Source organism: Molothrus ater, chromosome 3 (assembly GCF_012460135.2).
Source record: "Molothrus ater isolate BHLD 08-10-18 breed brown headed cowbird chromosome 3, BPBGC_Mater_1.1, whole genome shotgun sequence".
Classification (NCBI taxonomy): domain Eukaryota; kingdom Metazoa; phylum Chordata; class Aves; order Passeriformes; family Icteridae; genus Molothrus; species Molothrus ater.
Genome location: NC_050480.2, coordinates 62,275,294 through 62,297,545, shown reverse-complemented (window position 1 = coordinate 62,297,545; position 22,252 = coordinate 62,275,294). Strand labels below are relative to the sequence as shown.

At 38.7% G+C, this 22,252-nt stretch overlaps 1 protein-coding gene and 1 long non-coding RNA gene across 3 annotated transcripts in view; both read left to right on the top strand.

The window, feature by feature from the left end:
- The window catches only part of NKAIN2 (sodium/potassium transporting ATPase interacting 2), a 525,471-nt gene that overhangs the window by 4,837 nt on the left and 498,382 nt on the right, over positions 1-22,252 (top strand). The gene's annotated exons all lie outside the window — the stretch shown is intronic.
- On the top strand, positions 8,051-10,395 carry LOC118700188 (uncharacterized). The gene is made up of 2 exons (XR_004982205.1): positions 8,051-9,468; positions 9,908-10,395. It is a non-coding gene; the product is annotated as an uncharacterized LOC118700188 (long non-coding RNA).

Sequence of the window (22,252 nt, the reverse complement as noted above, 5' to 3'; positions counted from 1 at the left end):
TAGAGTGGTGGAACCCAGGAAATGAATTACATACAAACTAGTATGGAAAGAAGTATTTACTATATTTCTTCTGTGACAAGAGGTGTCACGAGAGATGTCTATAATCAATATTGCACACTTAATATAAGACTGAAGAGTTCCTTGTACTCTTCCAATTCTCCTTGCATTATTAAAAATCAGCATATGTAACTAAAGAGAACAGAGTGTGATACTTGGGGGAAAAAGTCTGCCTTAGCGATAGGCCCTGTAAAGTTTAGGTTTGCCTTTTTTAAATATGAATAGCAAACATTCTTATGCTCATTCAGGAATGGTGATCATGACAGGCTCTAGTCTATACCACAAATCTAGCTACAAGGTTTAATACAGTTTAATATCATGAATATTCTTACTTGGAGAAAACCTCATGTTTTAACAGTTTGGAGGTTTAATTCTCAGGACTTTCAGAGAGTGAAGTTTGCTGGATTAGAGCTCAGTTCCCACTGAGGGCAGAGCAAAGGCAATCACAGTGGATATTCTTCAGAATTAGCTATCCTGAAGTATTATGCAATAAAGAACATATTTTTTGTTAATGTAGGGTCTTACACCATGCATAGTGTCAGGTACTTTGCCATAGCACATCAGAGTACATAACTAATGAACGTATAATGTCTTTTTTTTTTTCATTTTTGTTAAAGGGAAGCAGTAGTGAAATTTTGGGAGTTTGCTTTTAATTGCTGGGTTTGGGGGAGAGGTTTTTTCTTTTTGGCACGTGTGTTTTGATTGTGTTTCATTGTCACTGCTGCCAATAGTTTTCTATAGCAGCTTTAGGAGAGAAGTGTCTGCACTGGAAAATTCTGATGACATGTACATGTTCCTACATTTTCTGCTAGCAAAAGGGAAATGAAAAACGTGGGCTTTTCACGTGGAATGGGAAGTGATGTTACTGCACTAAGCCTGTTGATCTGTAGTTTTATCAATCTGCAAAGAATAGAAAGAATTGGTTTCAGTTTTGGGTAATACTTAGGTGCTACCTTTAAAATTGTGACTATGTCAACAACTTGCGTCTGTCCCTTCTTTAAAGTCCTGCTTTGTTTTCCTCCTTTAAAGTTGCTTTGTTTCAGATTTGATAGGAAAGTGAAAGTTTCATTGTATCCAAAAACATGTGATCCTACTAGCAATGAAAAGGAAACAGTCTGTGAATAGCAGACTTTCAGCAGATGTATGTTTGAGAGCTATTGTATAACACTAAGGAGTAGATTTTGAGGTGTTGCTGGAAATAGATACACCAGAAACTTGGTTTTGAATTCAGAGAGCTAACATCTCTTGTCATGAGAAATCATGTAGTAATGTTTTTAAGTTTGTAAGACCTTTGTAAAAAAATAAGCACTTTTATAAATGTCTGGTTTTGAGATAAAATACCAAGGATTCATAACCAAACTTTTTGTTCCTTATAACTTGAGCTCAAAAGGGGTGATGAGTGCAAAAAAATGGATGCCTGGGGAAACAGTCCATTATATAATTTAATTTTAGTGGCTTGACATTTGCTGAGAATGGGACAATGTTATTTTTTGTAGAAGTGTAAATGAATAATAATGAGTAATTGGTTATGCACTTTAAGAAAAGTGGAGTGTGTTAAGTTACAGGGGTAAAAGATTTAAAACCAGCTGGATAAAAGTTTAATTCACTGCATTTTGAAGCTCCTTTAGAGTTCAGTTAGCAGACTCAACATTCTGATACTGTAGTGTTTGGTAGGAAGGAAAGGTTTAAATAGATAGAAGTTGATTGAACTACCTGGTTATAGGCACCTTGAATATCTAGCAAAGTTACTCTTTTTGTGTAGCCATGGGGAAAATTTGTGATGGTAGGAATTAATTTCATATTCACAGAGACTTGAGCTAGCACCTTGAGCAATGAGTGGTGGTGTGGTTTTATTTTTGGGGTTTTTCTGTTGCTTTACAAAAAGCACTAAGTAAGCATTTTAAAAATACTGCAAAGTTTCCTTCTAGTCACTCTGTAGTCCATGAAGGGAAATATCTCATTTTGTAGTTAACAGAAAGGAACAGGTTCTGTGGTTGAAAACAGAAACATAATGTTTTAAGGTGGTAGTGACTACTGTCCCAGGCTGGGCCATGAGAATGTACACTGCAGTGCAAAGTGCTGCAGATAAGGTGTGAAAACAAGTACTTGATGAGTTGTTCCAGAAATGCATCTAAATCCATATGGGATCTTCTCAATATTTTGCTGCATTTGATAACAGAGATGTCAACATCCAATTTCATTTAGCATGACGTTTTTAGAAACTCCCCTGAGCTTAGGGACTGGTGAGATTCAGACAGTGTTTGCTCTGGAGGCTGATGTCAGTGAGCTATTTGTGTATCCCAGTACACTCCAGACTTCAGTTTTGGTCCCATTGTCCCACTGAGCTCAAGAGATTATCCCAGGTGGAAAATGACAAAAGAGACAGCAGATTCCAGTGGTCTTTTGTAAAAGGTATGTCAGAAATTTTGAATTTTTACAGGATTTCATGTAAGGTTCTGAATTCAAATGACATTTCATGGAGAATAATAATAGTGAGTATTTTCAAATTTGGATGAGGACAAGACTATTGATGATATGACTAAATCAGAATAATCTCTCTAGGCTTCCCTGCAATCAGAAGAGGGAGTCCATAAGGGGATAGGTCAGATTGCCTAATGTTGTTTCTTGGCTTAAGGTGACCATTAGAATTGTGCCTTAAGTAAAGTGGTCTTTCAGCTAATGCAGGCTTTTTGGGAGTGGGAGAGAAAAGAAAAATCACAGACCCATTGTATGATGTTAGTAATTCACAGTACTTATTATTTATATTTTCCTTACTCTTGCATTTTCACTTGTTATTTTGGTGAGGAATGTTTGATTTTAAGGACAGCTGTGATCTAGAGATTGAGCAATGCGGTTTTGGAAAAGTATTTGTGTCTTCATTGACTATGAAGAAAAATCAAGGAGCCTGCTTCCACTGGAACAATGCCAGCCTTTGTGCATCCTCCCTTATGATCCCCTAAAATATGATGCTAAAATCACATGGATAAAACCAATTTATGCTCACTTTGGGGTTTGGATGATTTTTCTGTATGCTTCCAACAGGAGTGAAGAAGACAGGGAGCATTGTAAATACTGTGCGATCAAAAAGAGTGTGTAATAAATGTAATAACTTTAAAGAATCGGATATTTTATTATCATCCAGATTAGCCTTCATTCATTTGTTTTATCACAGAAGTGAGGGACTGTTAAGTGCCACCTGACTTGTAAAGTAGAATGGGTGCAGTAGTTGAAATGACATTTTCTTGCCCCTGTGGCAAATAAACATTTCACAGTTCATTATTTTATGTCCTCTCCCCAGTTGTACATGTACCAGTTGGATGGCATCTGAGAATCATTTAAGCATTTTATCATTTTATAACCCTCTGATGGAAATGGCATTTAGAAGAAATATTACTGATTTCTGTGTTCACTAAAGAGTAAACATGCATAGCTAATGGTTCTATTCACCACAGATCATACTTATGCATTTTTAATAAAAACTTGATTTTAATTCATACATAACTTATGAGAAATGTTTATCAGTTTGGAGATCTGCTGATTCCTACTTAAACGTTTACATGTATCTGGATACCCTGAAAATATCTCTCACTGATGCTTGGATTAAGGTGAATCTTTACAGACAACTTGCTTCTCTGCTGCCTACGTGATGATGTAACATATGTAGGAAATGCTGATTATTATACTGATTGCTGAAAACAGTAAAAACCCCCATTTATTTGACATGAATGAATCTCATATTTTCCTATGCTGTTTGAAAGAAATAGGTTTCTAATATTAGTGTTTGGGGTGGCAGTGTGTGTGTGGGGGGGGGTATTCTTTTTCTTTTTTTGTATTTGGAATTTAGGCAGTGTCTTTGGTGGAAAGTCACCAGTTACATGTAACTGGCAAGTTACCAGTTGTGTGAATGGGAATAAGAAAAGTCTGTCATATTCTATATTCATACCATAACAGATTGAGTTCTGGTTTCCTCCTGACTCTTTTCTTATGAAGGAATTCTCATTAGTGGAGTTTGTTACAGAAAGCAGCATGTGAGGTTAATTCTCTTATTTCTAAGATGTATGTTGAAATGGTGATGCCTGTCATGTTTATACATTGCATCACCTTTCAGACAGCAAAAAATGCAGCACCATTTGTAGGTAGTGGGAGAGAGACTCATGCTATCTCATTCAAACATGTAATGAATAGGCTCTGAACCAACCTCTGGAAGTGGCTGCCTCTTTTTATCAACTGCATAGGCCTCTCTTCTGCATGCACCTTTATTAACCTCATTATACAGTCAAGCCTGTTTATTTTTGATGATATATTTGTACTAAAGAAGATTAGATAGACTGTCAAACTCTTTTTTTAGAATTCAGGCAGAACATAATTGAGTGATGCATGACATTTCTTCTGGATGAATGGAAGTCATGCTAGAGGCCTAGAACAAGGGTCAGAGGGTTGCCCCTGTTCACCTTGAGTAGCATTTACTGTCATTCTGAGTGATGCTGCAGTAGTGAATTAAATTGGTGCACAAGAACAAGGTAGCATTAAGAGCTAGAGGGTCTTGAATCTAAGGTACTGACTAATATTTGTGTGAGAAAGCTTAACTGTCTTAGGAAATTATGTCCTTCTTCTCCAGGTGACTCATAGTATGGGTCAATTTACTAATTAAAAATTCCTTTAAACTTCTTCATAGACAGACTAGTAATTGGCCCTCAACAAGTATATCCTTCTTGTTTTAAGATAAAAGCTTTTGTGAGGAGAGGAAGATAGGTGCTGCAATGCCTCTTTAGAACAATGCATGTCTCTTTGAAAAGCCATTCTTCAATAATTAAACAAAATGTAAAGTTTGCAAATTTTTGTCATGACTGACAATGGCTTTGCATTTTTCATTACACTCTGGTCACAGTCTTTGTGGCAGGGTGTTCTATTACAGAGCACAGAAACAAAAGGAGAAAAAACCCGTTGCGTGTCATTGCTGCCTTCACAAAGCCACAAATGCATTAAACTCAAGATACTGTTCATTGTGCTCTTGAGCCACCAGTGACAAAGGTGCTGTGAGTACCACTGGATATGAGGGAGTCATATGTCATTACATCACTGTTCAAATTGGCAGAGCAAATAGCATTAAAACAAATTAAAACATTAGTGGCTAAAGGAATGCAACACAGTAAGAGGCTTGACTGAATAAAATACAGTATAGAATTTGGATATTATTTTTGCCATGAGTTATAAAATTGATTTTACCTTTTCCCTCTCTTTTCTTTTTAATTTACATTTAAGTTATTGTCCATGCCCATTTCATGCCCTTGAGGCCAGTTAGCTTTTATTTTCTTTGACACTTGCAGCAGTTGCAGACAGTGACAGCAGCTTGGTAACAAGCCAGATGATGGCACTGGTTGTGTTAACATAAGATATGGGCTTCAGTGTATCCTGAAAACAGAGTTCACTGTCTTGGATTTTATCAGACGGGCTTTCCTGAGTGTGGAGCTGGCAGTAAATTTGGTACTTCTAGAAGGAAGCTCACAACAAATTGGAGTTGGATGCAGTGTTCAGCAATATTCCTAATAATGCCTATTTCTGGTCCTGACAACCTTTCAGACTGTTTAGAGGGCCTACTGTTTGGTACAATATTTTTTTGTTTTTCCTTTATTTTCTGTAAATGAAAGCCATAACCGAGTGGTGGGGGTCGTAGTGGCAGGTACACAAGTAAAGTTACTGGCTTCAGCGACTGGAAGAAATGTCTGTTGTGCAACGTGCTAAACTGTGCTGTTTCAGATGCATAATAAAAGTTATTTATGGACACCAATAAAGTGGTATCTGTTGTATAATATCGCAGATAGGCATAAGGATAATAACAAAAGGCAGCTGGTTTAGTAAGCTCTATTTGCTGCAGAAATGTGCTGTTCTTTGTGAACTGAAATTAAAAAACCATGAGAGAATGTTGGGGTTTTTTCCTGCTTCCTGTCATTTGCCATCATTCTTGCTTTGCAGTGTGCTTTTAAAGAAAATTATGTGGGTCCCATATCAGTATTATATTTGTCATGACTAGCACCTTATGAGAGGACAACTGTTCTTCTCTGCCCAGCACATATATGTAACTACCACTGAGGATAACAGAAGTTGTGAGTATAACCCTCCTCTTCATTTTACCAACAGGGGATGCTGGAGCTCTCGTGGTTTCAGTTAAATAACTTAGGTATAAAAACCAGCAATGAAATAGTTACAGATCTGCAACTATTCAGTTGCTTGTTCAGAGTTCATTGTCTGTAAGGAGGTTTCGAACTTCCAGCAATTATTAGCTGGCCTTTTTAACAAGGTGAGTAAGAAAGGCACTGTCAAAATGTGCAACATCTGAGTCTTTCAGTGCATGCTGAGTGTCTTCACTAGAAGGCCAGGTATTCAGGATCCCATCAGCCCAAGAGCAGTCTGAGGAAGCTTGGTGTGCAGGAGATGTTTTCAACTTGTAAGCATTTTGTGGTAACTCTTGGGTCTCTCTTTAATCCCATCAGGATTAAAAGAAAAGGAGTGACCAGCAGGTTTTTCCAGAGTTACTCAGATGCTGTAATGATGCTTTGGTTGCTGTCACTTCTGCTGAGAAATGGACTGAATTGGAACAAAGAACATAGCAATGGCACAGTGCCATCATAATGCTGTTAGGAACTAATGTAAACTCAGCTGGAGAAAACCATTTGCAGTGAACAGCAAGGTTTATTGACCATGGCAAGCCCAAGAACATATTCTCAAGAACCACCTCTTGGCATTTTAGCTGTTGTAATGTGCTGCATATGCAAATCTGTAAGCACTTGCTTCTCTCGGGTCAGAGCTGCCTGGTAGGCAACCCAGACTGCCCTAGAGAATGTAAACACATGCCTCAATGTTCATTCAAGTTTCTCTTTTGTTTTTTGTTTGCTTTTCAAAATTTGAGTAAATTGGAAATTCTGCACTACTTGGGGTGACAAATTAGATTTCTTGGTGAGCACAAGCCTTGACTTTTTTTGGAAGGTGAAAATTACTCGTCTTGAAACTGCAGCATCTATTCCAGACAGTTTCCTTACTAATTTCAGACAAGATACAAAGCTACAGTGATGAATGGATTGAACAGGTAATATTTGACATTTCCTTTTATGCTTATGCCATTTAAAAATAGCTGACTTTTGACAAAATGCTAGTACGTTTTTATATGAATTAGAAAACCTAGACATACAGTAAGTTCACTGCTACCTTTCATTTTGAGCTCTCTGGAAAATGGCTGTGCTAAAGGTTCCAGCTGCTTTGATGTTCAGTTTGAGCACAATGATACTGAATTGGGTGAAGCTGTTGACTCCCTTGAAAGCAGAGGCCCTGCAGAGAGACCTTGACGAATTAGAGGGCTGGGCACTCACCAGCCGTATGAAGCTTAACAAGTACAAGTGCCAGATTCTGAACCTGGGATAGGGCAACGCTGGATATTTGTACAGGGTGGGGAACAAGACACCGAAGAGCAGTCCCACATAAAGGACCTGGGATCCTGGTCAGTGGCAAGTTGAGCCTGAGTCAGCAGTGGATGCTCTGGCATTCAGGAGGGCCAACTGTGTCCTGGGGTGTATCAGGCACAGCATCGCCAGCCTGTCCAGGGAGCAAATTGTCTCACTCTGCTCTGCACTGGGGTGGCCTCGCCTTGAATATTGTATTTTTGGCACTAGAGTATAAGGATATAAATCAATTAGGGAGCATCCAAAGGAGAGCATAAAATGGTGAAGGGCCTTGAGGTGAGGCTGTATGAAAAGCGGCTGAGGTCACTTGGTCTGTTCAGCCTGGAGGAGACTGAAGGGAGACCTCATAGCAGGTTCCTTGTGAGGGGAGGAGGAGGAGCAGGCACTGATCTCTCCCCTGTGGTGACAAATGACAGGACCAAAGGGAAAGGCATGAAGCTGTGTGTCAGTAGTAAACTTTAAAAACTTTATTAACTTTTTTTTTTGTATGAGATATATTAAAGAGTGAAAGCTGGTGATACCAACAAGTGCCAGAGGAGCACTTCAGAACAGCCTTCTCTGAGGCAGTTGGGAAGGTATGTCTCTCATAACGAGATGCCAACCTAATTTTTTTGCCTCTAGGGATTTCATGAGAACATGACTTTAATCTCTGCACCCTAGGCCCACCTGCACAATTTAGGAAAATTTTTTTCTGCTCTCCTAGATGTCTCCCTGTGTTGGTAGTGCCCTGTGGTGCAGACACACTTAAGCTGTGAATGGTGGCACCCAGGGGACCGAGCCATGCTGGCACCCTTCATACCTCGGTGCAACAATAGCCACTGAATTGCACTCTTACTGTGCAATTGCATTCTTACAGTGTAAAATTATTTCACACTGAATGACGTCCATTTTGTACCCACATAATCCAGCAAGGTGGAGGAGAAAGTTTGTGCCTGTGCAGAGACCTGAGACTTTTGCACTGGATTGTCTTTGGTCTTCTTTAGCGGTGTGTTGTAACTTAGAGCTTTTATCCCATTTATCTTGAAGATGTAAAATTTGTTAAGGAGTGTGCTGAGACATGCTTGCTGAGCGAAGGAATGATTAATCTTCCAGGAGTGTTTCCATATAAAGTGTCAAATTACATTTATGAGGAACCTTTACATCATAGCCATCCTAGGACTTATATAAGGTCACTATACAAATACAGCCACCAAAATCTCTTTAGAACATCAAATTTGATAGAGATAAAATGTGCTTAGTGAATTTTTTTTAAAGGTCAGAAAGGTAAAGATCGTGTATTTACTTCAATTGAAATTCAGCAGGTCTTAGGTTAAAGTGAGGGATAAGGAAAATAAATCTCTAGAATTATGTTATACTTGACAGAATCAATAATTGTCTCAGCATGAGCTGATGGTGTGCTGAAAATTTGTTTACGAATTTACGTAGATATTTCTGATTGGCACATCTTGTGCATAGTTGCACATAGCTTTACCCTAGATTTTTGTTCCACACTTTGTCTCCACATTAATGCTTTAGGAATGTTAGACCATCCTAATTTTTGATTAAAAACATGTCAGAAAATTCTGTATTTCAGATAATGTTCCTGTAGTGTAAGAAAATAAATATTTGCAGGGACATTATTGGCTTACTAATTTATTGAAGAAGAATGTTTTACACTGTAGTGGTTTTACTGGGTACCTGGCAGACTGAGTACTGCTACTGTAAGGAAGTTGGCCTTGGAAAGGGGAAGCATTTTCAAAATGATAGGTAGGAAGATGCATCTGTGAATTCCTTATAAGGAGAGTACTCATACTTGAAAAATTTAGGTACAGGTTTAGAAAATAGAGGTATTTTCTAAAACCTTTCTTTCTTGTGTCTACACAGTCTCCCTGTGCTTGCAGGAATAATGCAAGGTGCTTCCTTCCTCTTAAGGCTGGGTCATCACAGTCTTTCACTAATCAGCTAGTATAATCTTGAAGTAAGTATTTCTAGTGCACCTTATTGGAGATCTGTGTCATTTTCTGTACTGCTCGCTTTATTTGCTGCCATACTCTTCCATGCATGCAAGCACCTGAGAGGAATTCCCTCCAGGTACCTACTCAGTGCCTAGGCTGCCTTTCAGGATGATGGAGGCAGGCAGGGGTCTCTAGGGGGGGAATTCACTACTCTTTGATAGCATTTAGAAACTTCACTTAGGTGCTTTAAATCACCCTCTGAAAGAACAAGTATCTCCATGAGCTTGGTATAGAATATTGAGTCATAAAGTAGGTGTCTGGAATCCACAGAAAACTTGTGCTTTTTTGCTCCCCTGCACATTTGATGTATGCTTGGTGCTGAATATAAAATAAGGTAAAATATGGATAATTTTTTTTCTTTTTTTTTTCTCCTTTCTCTTTACTCCCTTTTATATTTCACAGAATCACAGAATGGTTGGGGTTGAAGGGATCTCTGGAGATGATCTCTCCATCTGCATAGTCCAACCCTCCTGCTAAAGCAGCCTCACCTAGAGCAGCTTGCACAGGATCATATTCAGGCGGGGTTTCATAATCTCTCTGAGCTGCCTGTTCCAGTGCTCTGACAGCCTCAAAGTAAAGAAGTTTTTCTTCATGTTCAGGTGGAACTTCATATATTTCAGTTTGTTCATGTTGCCTCTTGTCCTGTCACTGGGCATCACTGAAAAGAGTCAGGCCCCATCTTCTTGACAAGCATGTGCTCTGCCATAACTAGATTCTTTTAAAGTTATATTATCTGCTTATGAATCTGCAGAATACATCAAGGAAAAAACACACACAAAAAAGAGGCTATTCACTGTTTGTTGAGGTTTACTCATGCAATAAGATTGATGTAAATTAATTGCAAACAGGAAAACTGTAAAATAGAGCTAATAAAGTTCATACCTTCATAATGGTGTCTGTGTCTCTGCTTTCCAAGAGCTGACATGCACTAATAGAGTGTGTGACTGTGGATTTTTTTCATATGTTCTTTTTGTCACTGTTCATATCTTTTCAATACTCAAGTCCTACTTGTTTTACTTTCTTGAAATGTCTTGGAAGGAAGAAAAGTTACATGGAGCCACTTCTTAGTTGGTATTTTTTATATTAGCTTGCCTTCTGCTGCTGCCATGAGCTATAAGCTAAGCTATATTAAACAGCAAGGATTGCTTTCTTAGTAGCTACTAATAAACATGAAATATTTCTGGATGGAATCACTCTTTCCAGTTCTTTCATAGGTTACTGAGTCTGCATGAATTTTCTTGGTTGCAGTCAATCAGTGATCTATTTTGTGACAAGGCAATGTGTAGCCAGATACACCCAACTGTATTTCACTGGACTATTATCTTTACTCCCATAGATATTCCCATTCCCAATGTGAGGGAATATCAGTTCTGTTGCAGCGTGACAAGAGAAAAAGAGGCAGAGCTGTTTCCCCAAATACTGCACATCTTAAAGAAATGCACCTTTAGTGAAAGAAAATCCCCTGATAATAAGTGAATGAAATGACAGTAAAGCTTATTGAGTTCAAGAAGTGCAGGTAAGAAAATAACAACTGGTCTCTGCTGTAGTAACAGCTTCCATGAGATGTGGGGTTAAAGGAATGGGGAGAAGAGATAGAGGGAAGAGAAAAGAAAGAAAATAACATCATTGATGGAACTAGTTTTTTAATTTGGGGAATTTATTCTCAGAGGGGTTTCTTTCCACTAGACTAACCTCTTTTTATACTGGTCTGAAATAAAAAAGGACAACAGTTTTTTAGGGATTCGTGGTTCAGATGAGATAAAGAGGTTGGAGGAAGCAAGTCAGTTTGAAATATTTGTTCAATGCATGTAAATATATATACAGGAAACGTATGTTAATGTGTTTATCTAACAGGAAAAAATATGTATGTCTCAGTGATGTGGGAAGATGTCATACTTGACACTGAATTGATGTTTTAAGCAGTGATGTGTCAGGTACTGCAAGTGTACTGCAGTGCATACATGATGACACTGAATGTGTCATAGAATTGGGGACTTATGAAGAAAAACTCTCATAACTTTACCACTTGAGCTGGGAAATTTGGCTTCTGGGGAAAAGTAGATGAAGCTTAGGCACAGGCAGAGTCTTAATATGTTGAATAGAGGGTGCATATAAGCAGTGGATTACATATCCATTTTCAGCTCAGTGTTGCAACAAAGGAGACAGCAGCTTAAGAAAATATGCCTGAATGAAGTCACAGCTCTGAATGTGTGTGCTGTGCGTTTTTAAAATAGGATCCTGTTGAATTGAATAGAATCATAATCTCCTACGCTGCATGGGTGGTACTCAAGACTTTAGGGGAATGGATGATAAGTCTGATACTAATGGTAGTCTATTAGAAAGAGATACGAATTTATCTTGCATGTGTCATGAGTGAATTTGTCTTAGCAGACCTACAAGTTGAGTAAATGATAAATGTTTCGTATTTATGTCATTGAATTAAATGAGAAAGGTCCTTCATTCAGCCACTTCTTACTATTATTCTCAGTGTTGGACTGCTAATTTGGGGGAAAAAGGAAGGAGAGCAGAAGAAAAAAAATAATAATAAGAAAAAAACCTGGGTGATGAGTGAAAGTGTCAAGACTCAGGGTCATTCTGGGAACACAGAAATACAGAACTGCTCTTCAGAGGTGATATAATCTCCAGGAGCAAACACAGATGGAGGGCTTCTGCTGCTGGATCTTGCTGACCAGGGATCTCTGGACATTCTTTAGAGGCATTAGGACTGCAGTCCAGGGAAAGGAGAACTTTGTTGCTAGAGGGATGGACAAGATGTTGCATGCCCACAGAGTTGGCTTTATTATGCCAGTAACCAGTATTGCTGTCCATCAGAAATTATGTTCCTTTTGGTGGAGAAATACCTTGCATTTTTGTTAATGCAAATCACCCATGGCTTATTCACCTAACAGAGAAATCAGTTCAGGTATTTGAGCAATGGGGGGAGAAAAACCCCATACTTTTAGCTTATGTGCCCTATCAGCAAGCAGACATATTTAAACTTCATTTTGGTAAAAGAAAAAAAACAACTTAAAAGTACTTAGTGCAGTAGTATAAAAGTTGTGATAAAGTCTATGGGTTATATTGAATATATTTAGAAACTTTTCTGAAATTTAAACTTCAGCTCAGATTTCACAATAAAGGAATCAACATAAGTTAGGCACCCTGTGTAAGGTCAATTAGACACTTTTATTCAAAAATTGTATAAATGTTGATTTTTAAAGCCCACACAAAAAAGACACATGATAGAGGAAAGAATGCATTACAGCTGGACAACTATGGTATTTTTAAGACTACCCACAGTGAGGGAGCATTTGGCTAAGACAAGGTAATGGTTTGCAGGTTTCTTCTACTTAAGAAACCTGCTATTTTTTGCTTTTTTACTCACTTAGCTTACAAAAACATAAAATAAATGTCCTTTTACATTTTTCCTTTCACTTTTTGTCAAGCAGTACATGCTTTGTAGTTGCTGAATGTATAATAATTAATGTTATTTTGATTTTGTGGGGGGTTAATTCTGGCTGATACAAGCTTTTAATGTTGCTTTTTCCTAACTTGGTTTCAGTAGTCCTTTAAATATATTTGTGTTTGTTTCCTGGAGTTTATCAATCATCTCCAAAAAAATTTGATCAAAATTTAAGTATGTACTGAACTCCCTTGAAGCATTACTGGTATCATATTGATGCATCTAAGCTAGATCATTCCCCCTTAATTCTCTTTCCTGTACTTGTCCTTACTTATTTTAGCTGCTGCTCAGACCTAAAGATTGGATACTTTCCTGCTTTAGCTACTTGGTAAGCTAAGAAATAGTCAGTATAATGGAAGCTGTTTAGATCAGTTCCATGGATGTGCCTTAGGTCCTAACATGGGCTGCTTGCTGGGTTTGCTGTGAACAGGGCATGCAGAGCAAGCAGAATTACTCCTGGATCATTTTGAGCATATGGAAGGTTTCTCATTCCCCTTCCTGGTTGGGTTTAATTGACCACCCACTGCACACATTAGATGCCTACATGGGCTTAAGATCCACACTTGCAACCTGTGCTTGAGTCAGGAACTGAGGTTGCTCTGTCATCCCTGAGATGAGGCTTGGTCCTTTCTGTCATGGTGTGTCTGGAGAAGGAATAGTGGTAGCTGTAGCACTGCACAGTTTTCATATAGTAAATGACTTGTTAGTTTGTGTGCACAAGAAAAAAACATCTGTTTGTTTGCCCTCTTGAGAAGCTGAAGCCTTCATTTCTCAGCCCTTTTCAGAGTGAGTACCCTTGCCAGCAGCTCAGGACCAATGGGAACTACCCAGCTCTTACTCCCAGACCAAGAACAAGACAGAAAGAAGATGCCTGAACTCCCTCTATGTAAAATAGAAGAGTTCCATAAAGAAATGTACCTGGACTCAGCTCTTTGGACCACTCTACTAATTTTCTGTCATGGAGTTATAAGATGCATAAACATAAAAGTATTAAAAGCAGATCTCTTCTGGGAATTTGTTTAGTGTGGTTTAGAGTCAGGTAGAAGTAATCTCAGTCATTCACCCAGAGTCATGACATCAAGGAGTGAGAACTAGATCTCAGTCCTTAACCCCTGATGCTTTCCCTTTCAGGACTGATCTTATTTAATTTTTTTCTTCAGTAAAGTGGTTCAAAGATTAGCTGCATTAATCATCTCTGTTACCAAAAGATAGATTCAAGCTCCAGGACAAAAGCCTCTTTATGAAGCGAAAGGTCTTATTAAAATATCAGCTAAAGTCCCTGGAAGATCCCTTATAAAGACTACTGTTGCTACAACACCAAGTTGCTTTGTCAGGGAAAGCAAGATTATGGTAAAAAGATCAAGCTTAACTTTTTTTCTTTTTGGTTTCTTTTTTTTTCTCTTACACTCTAAATTATGGTTTTTTTCTATCATCATCAGTAGTTATCTAAAAAAAAACTTCACAAGGGGAAAATGTCTTAAGCTTGCTTTCTTCTGCTCAGTTACTTCTCATGGTCTGATTTTATTCATTGAGACATTAAGTCAGTTTCAACAATAACAATAAATGAATATACTTGGAGTTCTGTGTGCTTAGGAGAAATACTGAATAAGTTTTCATGTGGACAGGGTGATAATTGTCATAATATTTCTCCTTTCTGCTCATGCTCTTAGCTTTGCACCCCCTGTGCAGGGCAGTGCAATGAGCGTGTCACCTGCCATAGACTGTGTGGGAGTCCTTCAGATGTGGAATGCCACACAGGAGGGGCTGGTGGCAGCACCCAGAGCAGTGTCATTCCTCACCAGAATGTGGCCCTTTGCCTTTGAGTATCCCTCTATGGCTGTTTTATTTCTCCTTACAGCAATGTCCAGACCTGATGAAAATACTCTGATGTTGGAATTGAGATTTTTTTTTTTAGAGTCATCTTTCCTAGGTATTCTTTTAAACATGGTTAGACAATGTTTTGCACAAAATGGTGTTTTTGTTGATCATTGTCCCATATTTCACATGATTCTTGTGGGTGCCTTCTGACTTCATGCATTCTGATTCTATCCCTGGTGTCCCACAGACAGAGCTGAGCAGTTCATTTGCTGACTCCTCCTACTCTTTAAGCTGCACTTTTGAATCTGAGGTAGAAAAAGGATGTGGTTTATTTCTTGCTTGCCCATCTGATGCTTTGTTTTAATCTTACTGCTGTCTGCCAGACAGAAAAGGGAAAAACCCCAAACACCACTAACACCACAAGAAAAGCCCCAAACTCTTACAGTTGGAAGGTATGTCTTCATGACCTACAGTCTTCCTAAGTACAGTTCTGGTACTGTCAGATGGGTGTTGTGCTTTCTGGTCTTATCAATGGTCAGTGATCTTCATGTTTCCTGTGTCTTAATCCAGGCAAGCGTGCTTTCAGCAGACCAGTTCTGAGTTTGTGAAGGCAACACTCAAGTTTTTGAAAGCTGCCTCTGTTTCCAGTCACTCAAGTCTTCTAAAATTTAAATGCAAAATGGGACACCCAAATGCCTTTCTGACAGCTTTGAGAGTCTTAGTTTATGGAGTCTCTATTGCAATTGCCAGTCCATGAAGCCTGACAAGTGATTAAAGGAAATTATTGGTAGCCACCATGATGGTTTTGTTTTCGTTGGCAAAAACATCAATGTAGTAGCTTTGCTGTCATGCCTCAGTTTTTCATCCAAACTACCAGTAATAAAAAGTATGATTACTTCATTGGAAATGTGCTGCTTGCTATAATTCCTGTAATCACATCTGTTTTACTTTCTTTTCCTTGTCTTAGTTTTATTTCTCTTATTATACAAATAAAAATTAATCAGAAGATGATGTTTGCCAATTGTAAAACTTAGGCTGCTTATAAGTTTGGCAAACACCTCAATCAGGGATCTTTTCCAGTTTTGATTTTTTTTTTTTTTTACTTCCCATTGCTCACCTATATTAGCATTTTTAAATATTGTCAAAAAAAATGAAGAAATGTAGAAAATAGTTTCCTGGCTTCTTTTAATTTTTTCCTTTTTTTTTCTATACCATCTCCCAATAAAATTTTTAAGCATACATACCTATCTGACTTCCTTTTCTATATGAAGGGATTAAATATTATGTTAAATATAATTTGTAGAAACAGATGGGTAATTATATGCATGATAGGTGCTATCTCAGTATCTTTAAAATATATCCTTATAGGATTATTTACTCATGTACAAGTTATTCTCTCTTTAAGGAACACTGATAAGTAATAATTTGTGGATGCCAGTTGCCCACCAAAGTATCTCTATCACTCTCCCTCTTTTCCTGGACAGGGGAGAGGAAATAAAAGGCTTGTCAGCTGAGATCAGGGCAGGATGACATCACTCACCAGTTACTGTCAAGACCAAAACAGACTGGCTTGGGGAAATTAGTTCAATTTATTATCAATCAAATCAGAGTAGGATAATGAGAAATAAAAAAAAATCCTAAAATCACTTTTTTTCCCCAGCCGTTCCTTCTTCCAAGACTGACAAATTCTCTTCTTCCTCCCTCCCTGTTGTGGCACATCAGGACAGGGAATGGTGGCTGCATTTAGTTCATCACACATTGTCTCTGCTGCTCCTTCCTCTACAGGGAGAGGACTCCTCACTCTTCCCCTGCTCCAGCCTGAGGTCCCTCCCATGGGAGGCAGTCCTTCACCAACTTCTCCAACATAAATCCTTCCCATGGGCTGCGGTTCTTCACAAGCTGTGCCAGTGGGTTCCTTCTGTGGGGTGCAGTCCTTCAGTGCCTCAGCCCCCCTTCTCCTGTGGGGATGTCCCATGGGGCCACAAGTCCTTCCCAGCAAGCCTGCTCTGTTGTGGGCTCCTCTCTCCATGGGTCCACAAGTCCTGCCAAGAGCCTCTTCCAGGGTTTTCACAGTCACAGCCTCCTCTGGGCACTTCTGGGGTCCTCCAGGGACTGCTGCACTCCAGCGACTGCATTGCTCTGCTCCCCCATGGACCTCCGTGGGCTGCAAAGGCACAGCTGCTTCACCATAGTTTGCACCATGGGCTGCAGGGAACCTCTGCTCTGGTGCTTGGAACACCTCCTTCCTCTTCTTCACAGATCTTGGGGTCTGCAGAGTTGTTGGCCTCACGTTCTCTCTCTCTCTCTCTCTCTAGTCAAAATTGCTCAGGTTTTGGTTTTATTTTATTATTTTTCCCCTTCTTAAGTATAGTAACCACCCCTGTTATTGATAACTGGTTGGAAAGCAAAAGTATCCTTTCCCCTTCATGTTGCCTTATCTTTTTCAGCCTACTACATCAAAGGTTTGTGGCAAACAATAAAGTATTAAGAACCTGCTCTTGTAGATTTGAAAATTTTCTTAAGCACTGTAGTTTGCTGCCAGTGATGATGCCTGCTGAGAGATGGAAGTTCAGATGATAGCAGTCTTGAAAACAGAGTTGAGAAGGTGACTTGGCTTTGAAGTGGTCATCCTTCAACTGAAGGTTGAGGGAACAAGTCACCATGCCTGTTCATTTTAGAAATCTGCTCACAAGGGCCAGCTTGTTATCTCTAAGCTCTATGACAGTGTAAAATGGCTTTGTTTTGCTACCTTCTATATGATGTTGTAACTGACATGTAGAGTTTAACTTCTCAGGGCCAGTCTAGAAAAGTGTGAGTTTCTGTTGCTCACAAACACTCTTGTTCTTGTTGTGTATGTATACTCTTACAGTGCATTGCATCTTCAGACACTTTTGCAATGCTAATCTAACTCATTACAATATTTAAAGGACAGCCACCTCTCTGCATTTCATATGAACTGAAAATCTGAAGTTGCCACATTGATTAAGCTGTAATAAATAATTGTACTGAAGTACAGTGTCAATTGATTTCTAAATGCAAAATAGTCGTCTGAGAATTTTCTTATTCAACATTATTTTCAAGGCACAGAAATAAATATTGTTGGAATCATCAAAGTGAATCACCCATATTTTCCAATTGAAACAAGTGTTTTGAAATGCTCATTGCTAAGCTATATGTGAATTTGGTCTGGTGTATTAATTTTCGAAAAATATACAGGCATGTTAATCTAGATCAACAGTGATCAAATCTATAGCTATTCTGGTTGTAAAACACAGTCTGGGTTAACACCTTTATTTTGGGCTAATCAATCTATTTCAAGAAATCTCTCAGAGGGTAGTGTTCAGATTTTAATTAAAGATAAAAATTGCAATTGGTAGCATTAATTTTAATATGTACATTTTTGTATATCTAATGTATATCTAAATGTATGCTTAGCTTCAAATATTTTCAGTGTTTCATTTATTCCTTGACTTTGACCTAGAAATTGTAGCACATACTATAAAAGTTGTAATTGATTAATATTGTATTCTTTTCTTTAAATAGTACTTTTCTCTACTAATCTTCTTTAAATAGTACTTAGATATTCTTGCCGAATTGTTATATACTGTTCTTAAAATATTTACTTTTTCTCAATGATTGAAGTGATATTCAGGAAAAATTTACTTATAAATTACATTTCTGACTTTAAAAATGGCAGAATACAGAGGACAAAAAGGAAAAAAAAAGTGAATCCTCAAGTTTGCTCTTCTATTGAAGGTAACTTTCAAATTTATCATTAACAAGTCCTCAATTGTGAAAAAAAAATAGATTTTTAAAATTACTTTTATTTTTCCTAGCAAGATTCTGACTTGAAAAGGTAGCCAGAGCTTTTGATACACAGGGATACAAGAATAAAGAGACTTCTGAAGCAATAATCCAGAATTCTGTCCAATTATTTTGGCTCTCATTTTTTTTTAAAGGTAATCCACCTGCTTTTAGTATGTTTTAAATATGTGCTAAGAACTGTGCAATCATATGATTAAAGACAATATCATCATGCATATCTTAATGGCGTATCATAATCTCCAAAAATTAAATCTGCAGAGGCTGCCTCTTGACGTTTTTCTAAAATTTGCATGCGCATTTTCTTCAGACTTTTGTATCAAAATTTTAGCTTTCTTTAATTATTATTATTATTAAGAAGTGCACACTACATGTTGTGCACTGACCACTGACATGAAATTCCTCCATTTCAACCCCTGTTAGCTATTAGTCTGTTGTGTGCTGTTTGTCCTGCCTCATGTCAGTCATTAGTCCTGTCCAATGCCTGCAGAGTGCCCTGTGGTTGGGTTTCACAGCTGTGTGCTGGCAGCTGAGCAGCACTGAAATATGTAAGATGTATGGTTTGATTGATTCTGGGTCATGCAGAGATGTCCATCCCAAGCCAAACGATGCTTCCTGTGAAACATGGAGCTTGACTATGGAGCTGTAAGTCTTCACCATTACCTGCTCTCAGCAGGCATTTAAGAATCCTTTTGTCAAAATGTCCTACCTCCAGAAATAGCTGCCCGAAATAGCAAGTTCTTGCCACTGATGACATGCTCTGTTCATTCTTCTGGCTGTCATATGATCTGCTATTAGTAACCTTATAACCTCTCATATGAACCGAGGGGTTTAGTGGAAACTTGGGATGGGAAAGAAAGCTTCCATTTCCTGGATTGGCTTTAATATTAGTTATGATTTCAATTTCCTGAGTTTTCAGCATCTTCAGGGTCTAGAACAGTGCTCAGTGTATTGCAAACACACTGGAGGACAGCAGGACTTCAACACCAGCATCCCAGCATCTCCTGTGACATCATGAGACTTACAGTATCCATACCGTCTATCCTGCCTCATACTGCACCAAATGTCTCCCTCCTTCATCTCTCTGTGCTGCACAGGGTGTCATTTTCCCCTTCCCACTTCTGTACTAGGTTTGTCCACGTCCCATCTGTTGTATCCTTGCAACCCACCTACTCACTCGCTTTCCTAATTTGGCCCCCTTAAAATAAAGAGGCAAAGAGCTCTGCTCCAGTATATGGTTCAGTATTAGAAGTGATAAACTATGATGTCTCTCCCTCCTAGTATCAATTTAGTCTATCTGGACCACATCATCTGAGCCCTTTTTCATACCTTGCTGTATCTGTTCTTCTTTTTCTACTTTCCTCATTCCCACCCACCATGATCCTTCCCATTCTTCCAGGCCTCCTTCTTCATTTCAGTCCTGCCTCATTTTTCTTCTTACAGCCTTTTTTCTTCCCTGTTCCTTGTTCTGCTTTGTGGGTGTCAGGCTGCCTCTTCCTTCATTTGGTATCATTTGGCATGACTGAAAGCAAGTTAAAACAACATTTTATTGCATTGACACAGAAAAAAACCCAAGTGGATTGAAGTCAGGTGGTGTTGTCATCTGTCAACCTCTTCTGGATATTTCTCTTCTACCTCAGAGACAGATTTGAAGCAGTTCCTGATATTCATTGTACGTAGGCACATCAGGTGGGATGTGTGTTGTAAAGATTCTTGTTCTGTTTCAAGTGAGGTCTGACATCCTCCCTAGATTACCAGCTCATGTATGGAAGAAAGATGTGGCTAGTGGAGCAGAAACCATGTCAGGAGTCCAACTTTTCCTCATAAATCAACAGCCTTGGAGTGAAAAATGCCTGATGTCTAACCTGATAATGCTGTTGTAAATGAAGAAGGTTTGACTGGTGAGACCAATGGTGATTTGGAAGCAAGAGTAATTTCTCATGTGTACTTGTAATCTCTGGCATGTGGGTTTGTTCGGTATACGAGATGTGGTTCTTTAAAATATGAAACAAACATGAACTTAAGCTGTTAAACTTCTAATTGCATAATTAATTTTTGGAGAAAAATGTAATTGTTGGAATGTATTTTCATCTGACTTTACAAACTGTTAGGCAACATTCCAGTCCACATTTTGATATAAAGATTATTTTGTCCCTTTCTAAATAAGACAAATGTAAATTTTTAGAGTGTGTATCAAATTCTGGTAGTTCCTGTGTTCCTGACAGAGTGATTAATAAAATCACTGTGTGATGTTACATTACGCAGTCTTGGATAACATCTTTTGGAAGAGTACTTCATTCTTACTCAAATTGAAAATACCTTTGTGTGCCTTAATGTACACCTTATTCAGAGAACCTCATACTGTTCTATTCATTCTTGACAGCAAAAACCTCTGGTTACACTAAAGAAATAGGAATAACACTGGATTTTCTAAGATACTGGCAGTCAGGCCAACAGGATCTGTTAATGAATGGGAGTGATAGCCATAGCAAGTATTTGTCATGGTCCCTGGCAGTTTCCAGCTCAGAGGGGGGAAGTGCTTAAATGTTCCTGAGGGCAGGGGAAGTCACAAGGGATGTGTCCATAATGGGGGTGAGCCAAATGCTGTGGAATCCCCATCTGGCTGGTGCTTCTCTAATATTGGTGGAATTAAGGTTGATTCATGAAGCAGTTACTGAGTTCCTGAGGGTGCTGTTGCTGAAACATTCCTGACATTGCCTGGGGTACCCCACCCAATAGCATAGCAGATACACAAAGGTAGTTCAGTCTCTGTTAAAGTGATTGGTTTGAATTCTGGGCGAAGAAGATCCTGAATCCAAAATTTCATCAACAGGCCCAAGGTCTGTAGTCATGGTCCCTTCCATGAGTCACTCAGGTTTAAGCAGCTATGGAATTACAGAGCAATGGCCACAGGCAACACTGCAGCTGTCACACTACCTGAATATCCTGAATTCATTAATCACAAAGTTTGTCGTAATGTGATTGTCCCTGATCTGGAGATGTGTAGTTGCCTGCAAGATTGTCAGGACTGCACTTTGACTCCCCATGGAAATAGTTTTTATTTACTGTATAATGAATTGGTAGGTTAAACAGCTGAATAATACAAGGCCTGACATTAAGTTTGATGCTGGTTTTCTGGCAGCCCTTCAGGGCAATGCTCTTCCTCTGAGTCTTCCTGGAATAATTAAATATCATTAATCCTTTGAAGGACTTCCCAGGTAGGAAGGAAAGGAAAGAGAACAGTGGGAGCAGGGAAGATGCAGGAGAAACAGAGCAGAGTGCGAGTCCTTACTGTGGGGGAAAGGGGAAAGTGGGAACAGGATAGGGACAGTATTTGGGGCAGCTGGAAGTGGTTAACACAGGTAGCTGAGAGCAGCTGAAGATTACAAGTGATTAAAAAGCACAAGCAAGTTCTGGTGTCAGCTGATGTATTATCATATGCTCTGTATATTTAAAAACACAACCCTTTGTCTTTCTCGTACCTGTTTTTGGTAGATGTAATTGTAATCATTAGAAAAATGTTTTAGGAGGTTGAATGACCATGTTTTAAGAAGTGGTCATTGCTTTCTGATAGCTCAGTTTTAAATGTATGACTTGATATATACCAGGATGTAATTTCATTGGGGTTTATAGCCACAGTTTCT